Source organism: Pseudorasbora parva, chromosome 3 (genome assembly GCF_024679245.1).
Source record: "Pseudorasbora parva isolate DD20220531a chromosome 3, ASM2467924v1, whole genome shotgun sequence".
NCBI classification, from domain to species: domain Eukaryota; kingdom Metazoa; phylum Chordata; class Actinopteri; order Cypriniformes; family Gobionidae; genus Pseudorasbora; species Pseudorasbora parva.
Window position 1 is genome coordinate 12,446,979 of NC_090174.1, and position 8,878 is coordinate 12,455,856.

At 39.1% G+C, this 8,878-nt stretch overlaps 1 long non-coding RNA gene across 3 annotated transcripts; it reads left to right on the forward strand.

The window, feature by feature from the left end:
- The first annotated feature begins 1,833 nt into the window (after nt 1-1,833).
- On the forward strand, nt 1,834-5,763 carry LOC137071758 (uncharacterized). Of its 3 annotated transcripts, XR_010904486.1 has the most exons (5): nt 1,834-2,052; nt 2,828-2,889; nt 2,985-3,106; nt 3,348-3,482; nt 4,988-5,763. It is a non-coding gene; the product is annotated as an uncharacterized lncRNA (long non-coding RNA). The 3 variants fall into 3 exon arrangements; XR_010904485.1 differs by lacking the exon at nt 1,834-2,052 and having other exon boundaries at nt 2,197-2,889; XR_010904484.1 differs by lacking the exons at nt 1,834-2,052; nt 2,985-3,106 and having other exon boundaries at nt 2,197-2,889.
- Nucleotides 5,764-8,878: the final 3,115 nt, after the last annotated feature.

Genomic DNA, 8,878 nt, shown 5'->3' on the forward strand with positions numbered 1-8,878 from the left:
TGAATCATCAGGTCATCATTATTATCTCAGGGCATTTTTCATTGAGCAGGGCTCTTCCTATTACTTATGAATGACATACCTGCCCATTCGGGTGTGTTGGGCTCATGACTGGAGCTTGGTAACGTTACTGGGTGTTGCTCTTCACTATTAGCAGCAAAACGGACTAGAGGCGGCTGCTGCTGAAGAGCTAAGAAAAAGTTTGATACATGAACGTGGTTTGCAGACAGCATTGTTTTGCGCGTCGCATCTTGCACTGCTCCTAACTACCTTAACGGGATAATTACTTACCGGCCTCGTCGTCATCATTTGTTTTTTGAGTAACAATGTGCACAGCTTAGAACATTTGGCTGCGTCAGTTTCCAGAGCCTTCTTTTTTTTTATTCTGGCCTTTTCAGCGCCGCCTTTGCGCTTCGTATCACCCATTTTTATCTGACTTTTTTTATTTTGAGCAACTTTCAAGGCGCCGTATCGGGGGCGGGGCCAGGGAGTCAAAATATAATCACGTCATCATTAACCTGCAGGCTGCACTCTGTGAGAAAATATTAAGTAAAAAAGAGTGGGACTTCGGTAAAATAATAAATAAAAAGAGTTGGACCGCGGTAAAATAAAAAAGTGGGGCTGCTGTGAGTGCAGGCAGCCTGGGGACAGCATCCATAGTTCAACCAAGTGCCATGACAACAACGGCCCTCGCGGCCTCAAAAACAGACCGGCCCACCAGGAATTTTCCCGGTGCTCCCGATTAGCCAATCCGGGCCTGGTTGAGAGCCCCCAATATGGGCACTGATTCAAATGGGTGATACAAACAGCACATTTAGCAGAAACATTTTGTTTGTGGTATGTGTAGAAATTACTACTATGACTGGCTATGATGGAGAGTCGTTGAGCTCTTTGCATCATGTTGGAAAGACGGTCGTATGACTTCTGTTTGTCTACTGAAAGCTTTGCAGAATTCTGAAAAGGTGAGTACTCATTTGGTAGTGGGGGTGGAGTCTTTGAGGTACATAGACCCCATTCAAAAGAATGATGGGATTCATTGGTAGGAACTGACGTAAGGAAACAAAGATCTATATCCTTATAAATGCTTCTTGACAGACTCCAGAAGCATCCTCAAGCTGTGAGCACCACCTGAAGAAAAAGAAAAGAAAAGGCGGAACATTAAACGGAGGCAACCTCACACTGGATTATGCCCCTTTGTGAGAATTAAGATAAAAAAGTTGCAGGAGACGGAAGAGACATTAACAAAGGCCGTTAAAATTCCCCTTAAATCATGCTCCTCTTGAGATGCCTCACCTGATACCACATTCATATTCCAGGCAACCAAAGCCAAATCGCAGATTTCAGAAATTCAGAGCATGAGACCCGGAGGTGGACCCAAATCCAACCCCAGTTCCTCCCTGTTCAGGCTTGATATTCCTGTAATTTACCCACTCATAAACCTCCACACCTTATCTCTGGATTCAATATTTCACACCATCTCATTCCTCATTCCTCTCAATTCCATTCCTCTTATAACCAGCTTTTTCCCAAATTTTCCCCCCTTTCAATTTCTTCATTCATCTCATATCTCAACCAGATTAAGTCCTTCCAGTCCAGTACCATCAAAATCTATTTTAGCGGCATTACATTTTTCTTTAAACTAATTTAGGGCCATCCATGTCCTGCCATAACAAAACACTCCACAGATCCCATTCCTAATCAAAAGAATTTTAAAAACCAACCCCATGCATCCCGATTCCAGGCATCCTCTAACCATTAATATTTTTGCTAAATGCCTGACCTTCCTCCATTCCGGTCACACGCCCCCCAGTACAGCTAGAGCTCTGGATACTACACACTAAAAAACGTTGGGTTATTTTTTGTACCCAACCGTTGGGTTACACATATTGGGTCAATATGTTGGGTTATTTTGCAAAATGTTGGGTTATTTTAACATCGTTAAAGTAATAACCCGGCCGTTGGGTTAAATACGGTTTCCCCAGTGACGGTTCAAATTTTAACCGTCCAGTTACTGCCAACAGAAGACGCTGCTGCAGCCTGATTATGAAATGAAAGGTAAGACATGCCATTTTTTATGAATACAACTCTTATAACATTATGTATTGTGTACTGAAACGTTGAATATAGTCGAAAACTGAATTTTATTTAAAAAAAATCCCTTTAATGCTCTCTGGAAAAATGAGATAGATTGGAAATAAACTATAGCTATCCCAGTTAGCTCGCTAGCAGTAATAAAGTAAAAACATTATTCTAGTGTACCTATTTAGAAACTTAATACGGTGATACAGAAAGTAAGTAACTAATGCCTAGTCTGAAATCACTATCTAAAGCCGCGCGGAGCATTATCAGCTCGGCCCGTGCAGCGCGAGCTCAGACCCGGTCACACGACACCACAGCAGCGCTGTGAGATCCAGGGGAAAGCGTTTGAATTCGCCGAATATCCAACAGTATAACTTACTACTCTAAATATCTGTTGTGAGATGAATGAGTGCAGATATTCACAACAGCATTGACGCAGAAAACTGAAATATTGTGCTAACAATTTTAACGTTAGTTCACAACAGTTAGAATGTTTTCCAACCCACAAATTACCTAGTTTTACCGTAGTAAGTTAACACAAACTGCAACTATGATAATTTGGCAGAAATGTGGTAGGCCTATATTCATAATGAATGTTGTCATATGAATATATATTATGCATGTTACTATTAAACGTATTACAGGAGTAGCTAAATCATACAACCATAGTACGTTTTCTTATGAAGCTATGACAGTTTTTGCCTTTATTTTAAATATGTTGTACTAAATGTGTTATATACCTGTGTTTTAGACCAATGGATTCATTTGTGAAGCAAAGACTAGAACAGTTGAACCTCTGCCATTTAATTAAAGGTGAGTACGATATTGAAACAAGTTGTACACAATTATTTTTTAAAGACTAGTTTACTTTTCTGGTTATTTTTCCCCCCTGCTTCATTCTAATGCAGAGGAAGGATTGGATCTCAGTGGTTCTCGACTCTAGTCCTGGAGGTTCACCAATAGTACACAAGTTCGATGTCTTCCTTATCTGACGCACATTTCCGGGTTTGGAGTCTCTACTAACAAGTTGGTAAGTTGAATAACATTAGATAGGCCAATGTGCAGTGCAGGGTCTACTACAGAACCAGGTTATTTGGGAAACAACCAGTTTATTATTATTTTTTCAGTTGTCTTTTCTCATTTTCATACAGTATGTTTTAATTTCAATAAGTTGTTTTGGTTGTGTCTAAGTGCATATGAAATCAGGTCCACACATTTGGTATAGGTGAAAACTGTTTTTTTCTCTTTTTCTGTTAACTTGTCTTTCAAAGATGATCATGGAGAAATTGCCTTTAAAACCCTTCCTGCCATCCTGCCATCCTCGCCGTACCTCACAAATGGACAACATGGTGTGTCCAACATATGCTGAAATGAAGAGAAGCTTAATTACATTCACCAATCAGCCTGTAAGTAAAAGCAACACTATCAAATTAGCTTTGATAAAGTGCACTGCTCATATGCATCCATTTATTATTTGCTTTAGTGATTTTGCTTGTTAATAGATTATCCAATAGTTTACCCAAAAAATATCCCATTATGTACTCACCCTCAAGTCATCCTAGGTGTATATGACATTCTTCTTTCAGACGAACACAATCAGTTATTAATAAATGTCCTGACTAATCCAAGCATTATAATGGTCAAAATTTGAAGCCCAAAAAAGTGCATCGATCCATTATGAAAGTAATCCATAAGGCTCCATGAGGTTAATAAGGGCCTTCTGAGGTGAATCGATGGGTTTTTGTAGAAAAATATCCATATTTAAAACTTTATAGACTAAAATAACAAATTTTCGACAGACAGCCTTCCTTATTCAACTTACAAAGAAACTGTAACGCCTCTCGCAAACCAAAACGGTTACGCTACGTCCAACTTAATCGTCTCGACATTTACGTTTTTTTACGCTACGTCCGACGTTATTCTCACAGCAGTTACGCTTTTTTCAGAAGTTGAATACTTAATGCGGTCCATTGGAAGCTAGATATTTTACTTTATAACGTGTTAAATATGGATATTTTTCTTACACAATCCCATCCATTCACTTCAATGGGTTCTTATTAATCTCCGGAGCCGTGTGAAGCACTTTTATAATGGATGGATGCATTTTTGGGCTTCAAATTATGGGCTTCCATTATAAAGCTTTGAAGAGCCAGGATATTTATTAATATAACTCAGATTGTATTTGTCTGAAAGAAGAATGTCATACACACCTAGGCTGGCTTGAGGGTGAGTAAATCATGGAATCATTTTCATTTTTGGGTAAACTAGCTCATGAATTACCCTCGTGTCGTTGTAAGGCTTTCTTTGTTCTTTGAAACACAAATGTTAAAGAAATCTGCAAGGTTTCTGTCCCTCCATTGACGACCTACGCAACTACCACTTTAAGACCCAGGACAGACAGCATTAAAGTAATCCATGGGATTCAAGTGGTCTAACCTCAGTTTTATGAAGCGACACGAGTGCTTTTTGCAACAACAACACAAAAAAACAAACAACACAACAACATTTGCTCTCTTTTCAACACAACACGCATGCGTCTAGGGGCTCTCGTGAACATGTGTTGAGATTAATGTTTTGTAAATAAAGTGGTAAATTATGGTTAAGGGATAGAATATACGCTTGTCACTTCATAAAACTGAGGTTGAATTACTGGAGTCACATGGATTACTTTAATGTCTTTACTGCCTTTCTAGGCCTTTCTGTGTTCCGAAGATGAACCAAAGTCTTACGGTTTGAAACAGCATGAGGATTAGTATGTTGATTGGTGAAAAATGAACAGCAGATGTAATGACTAATTAGTGACAATTTCTTTAATTCAGTACAACACTGCTTCATTGCAACTTTGAAGTAATTTAACACTGCTGATGTTGTCACAGTGCAAGCAAACTGAACTTTTTTTTATTCTTTTAAGGTTGGAACTAACATGGTGCATTAGCTGAACAGTGAGACAAGCCAGGATCCACATGACGATGCTTGGGGACAAAGAGACCTCGCTGATTTTTTTCATTTTCACTGTGGAGGCAGTTGAACAGAAGACCTTATTTCAAGCACTGGCTGTATGTTTCAGATTTTTTATTTATTTATGACATGAACTATCCAAAGACCTCTGCCCCATTTGGGAGATTTTGTAGCATGCAAACTTGAATATATATTTTGCTGCCTCATTAAAAACTTTGATTATCATAATTTGTATTTGTTTTGCTACATATGTTCACAACACATCAAGGCATACAGTGTACAATGTAGATTTTTTAAATAAAGTTGTTTATTTCTGGAAGACTTTAATATTATGAATTTGTGTATTCTGTCCATATTTGTATAGGTTTTTAATTTAATATTTGTTGTGTTCATTTTTAATTTTTGTTTTGTATATACACCTTTTATGTATGTTTACCTTATGTACATTTTTGTGTATTATGTGTGCTGTGTATTTTGAATTTAATATTTACACATTTATGTATATTTACAATAAATATTTACTCCCCAATATTTAGTTTGACATTTACAATATATATTTTAAAGCACATTTATTGTTTTATACAAATAAAAAATCTGTATTTGAAAACAATGGGTATTTTATTTATTAAAATAATGGCATGAATAAAAATAAAAATTTAACTCAACTGTTGGGTTACTTTTAACCCAACTGTTTTTTAACCCAATGCATTGGGTTAAAATAACCCAACGTTGGGTAGGTGCTATACCAACCCACAGTTGGGTTACATGTTGGGTTATTTTTAACCCAACATTTTTAAGTGAGTAGTACTAGACACAATTTACTATGAAATACAATGGCAAGGAGGATCCTATGCATTCCAGCCTATGTGCAGCAAGTGAGCCAGTGTCGTGTCATTGACGCGAGAAGAAACCGTCTCAACCCAGCGATGGTTGATTCAATTTTATTTCTACACAGCGCCACTCTTTTAGGCCACCAACGGCACATTATATCCCTTTTAACCCCTTTCCTGGTGCTGGACAAAATGCCCGATTGGCGATTTCCCATCACATTGAAAGGAGCAATGCCACTCTACCATTTGAATAGGCTACTTTTAAACGCATATAGCTTAGTAATGTCAGTTTTATGTATTTTCTGAGAGGGGCCAGGATTTTTGTTGGGAAAGTCGGGGGAAAGACGCACACTTCAGATCGACTGGATAAACACATGCAGCATCTTAGTTGTTAAGAAAAATAAATACATGAACAAATTGACACTACGATGAGTATTTACTACTTTTAAAAAATGCGGGTCAGGAAGCGGGTTGGGTACAATATTTTCTTTTTTGCGGCCCGAGTCGCGGGCGGGTTAGTTGAAAACATCAGTCAGGTGCGGGTTGTTTATACATTGACCTGCGCATCCCTGCTAGGCATTGATTCCATAAAAAACACATCCTCACCCACTCTGGTATCCAAGCTCATTTGAATTCATCTCTCTCCTCCCACATTGGAGCAGCCACCACCGCAGCCCAATAAAGTCTGGGTCGGTTGTCCTCAGGCGCCTTTCAGTCTTACATTTGTTCCGAACTCATCCTCATCAAACAAGCCTATCTAACTCTCACTTATCTTTAAGAGAGTTGCCCCACGAAACTCAATCCAACCTATGATTGCCAAACATTGCTGCTTCAGTGCTTTGCTTGATACTAACGCTGCAGTGCTCCACCCAATTTGATCATGTTGCTTTGACTAACTCCTGTTAGTCAAAGCTAGATGATCTAGAGGTAGTAAGAAAGAAAAAAATATCTAGGTAAGGCAGATAATGTATCAATGACAGTAGATATAAGGTCAGATCATAGGATGAGAGGCTTTCTAGGAGTCACAGCACACTGGCTCAGTACTGAATACTGAAGTCTGCAGTTAAAATCACAGTTGCTTGCATGCAACCACTTCAAAGGTTCTCATACTCATATTTGATCAAATATGTTAAGAGTACCGGATAAGGAGAAAGGTTGAACACATAATCTGTGATAACGCTGCAAACATAAAAAACATTCAACACAGTTTCCCAGGACAAGGAGATGGAGAAGATGACCTTGATGATTTTGACATTTGGAATGACCTCACATTTGAGGAGTAAGAGATGGCTGAAAAATCTTTTAGGAACAAATCCCAGACAAGGCTCCAGTGTTTTGCACACACTCTTCAGATGGTCATAGGAGATGGCCTTAAAGAGACTAAATGAATTAATACAGCCCTTGCCAAAACCTCCAGGATGGCTTCCTTACTCTACACACACATACCTCTTTCAAGGATAACTTTGAGAAGGAGTTTGCACAGCATGGAATCCCTGCCTCTGTTACCACATGTTGGAATTCCACACTGAGGCAGTGATCAGCTGTGACCACACTATGTACTGTGGCAATCCAATGGTGGAGAAAGGAGCCAATGAACAAAGGAGTAGGTCCAAACTAGGAAGAGTCATCAACTGTGAGTACTTCTACCTGCTCAGACTCCAAGCATGGAATCACTCACAGCTGTAGCCAATAATGGTCCAATGGAGTTCAGTATAAATTTGCAAACTTTACTTCACTCAAGGCTGAATGGTCCTGGTGGCAGACAACCCCATGACGGGGCACAGAAGCAAAGGGAGGCCTAGAGTGAGACAGACTGAAGAGAAAGGACATGTTTAAACTTATAACCTCTGCTTTACCAATGTTGCTTTATTTTTGTTCTGCCTTCTCCCTTCAAGGTGGCCTAGTGTTCAAGCAGACGAAGGGAACATGTCTGTTACGGATAGCCCAGACCCGAGAAGAACCTAAATTCCAGTTTAGATTCCTTTTTTGCATTCCTCAGTTCTTGGTGAAATAAAAGACAATGTATGTTAATCCTGCCCCCGCCTCTCTTGTGGTTGTTTTGTGGCAGCTTAAACCTCTCTTTGCACTGGGTATGTGTCACAGTCAAAGTCATCAACTGTGAGTACTTCCACCTGTTCACACTCCAAGCATGGAATCACTCACAGCTGTAGCCAATAATGGCCCAATAAAGTTCAGTATACATTTGGGAACTTTGCTTCACTCAAGGCTGAATGGTCCTGGGTGCACATGACTATTAACTAATTGATTAAGTAATATGTAATTGTGGTTATGGGTTTTGAATTCATGTCCCCCAACAAGTAAAGTCATAACATAATGACACCTTTATAAATCATTAGCTAATGATTAATTAAAACAAACAACTGGGAGTTGAAATGCATGGATTTGATCCCTTGTGCTAATTAACACATTCATTTACATTATTAGTTAATATAATGTTATTAAGGAAATAATACATTATGACACATTTAACTAATACCAATTTAATGATTAGGCTACTTAATTTATTAATCATGTAGAATCTTCATTAGTTGCTGATTAGGAATACATTAACTCGTGATTATCTGTGCATTAATTAAGCATGAATTAATGCGTATTAGTGCACCCGTATTGTAAAGTGTTACCGAAACACTCTCTCAGCGCTGAGACCAGGCCTGCAACACTTCTGTAAATAACTGAAGCCTCCGCACCTCAATCACCCCCAGACTCGGTCCCAAGATGTCAGCAACGTGCGGGCCATCTGGAGGCTTCAACTCTAGTCACTGGAAACAGATGAAGTCACGTTGTCCATATTTTTTTTACAGCCTATGGCTGAGACGCACAGGAAAATGGCTCCAGCATGTCAGACAGGGAAAAAGGTGCAGCCTCACTGTGCGCACACACTATAGAAAATGGGGCAACACAGTCAAAGTGGATTGGGCCCAGATCATATCCGACGTACATTAAGAGTGGCCGACTCAAAGGGAACCAGTGACACTAAACAAGTTTTGATGGAT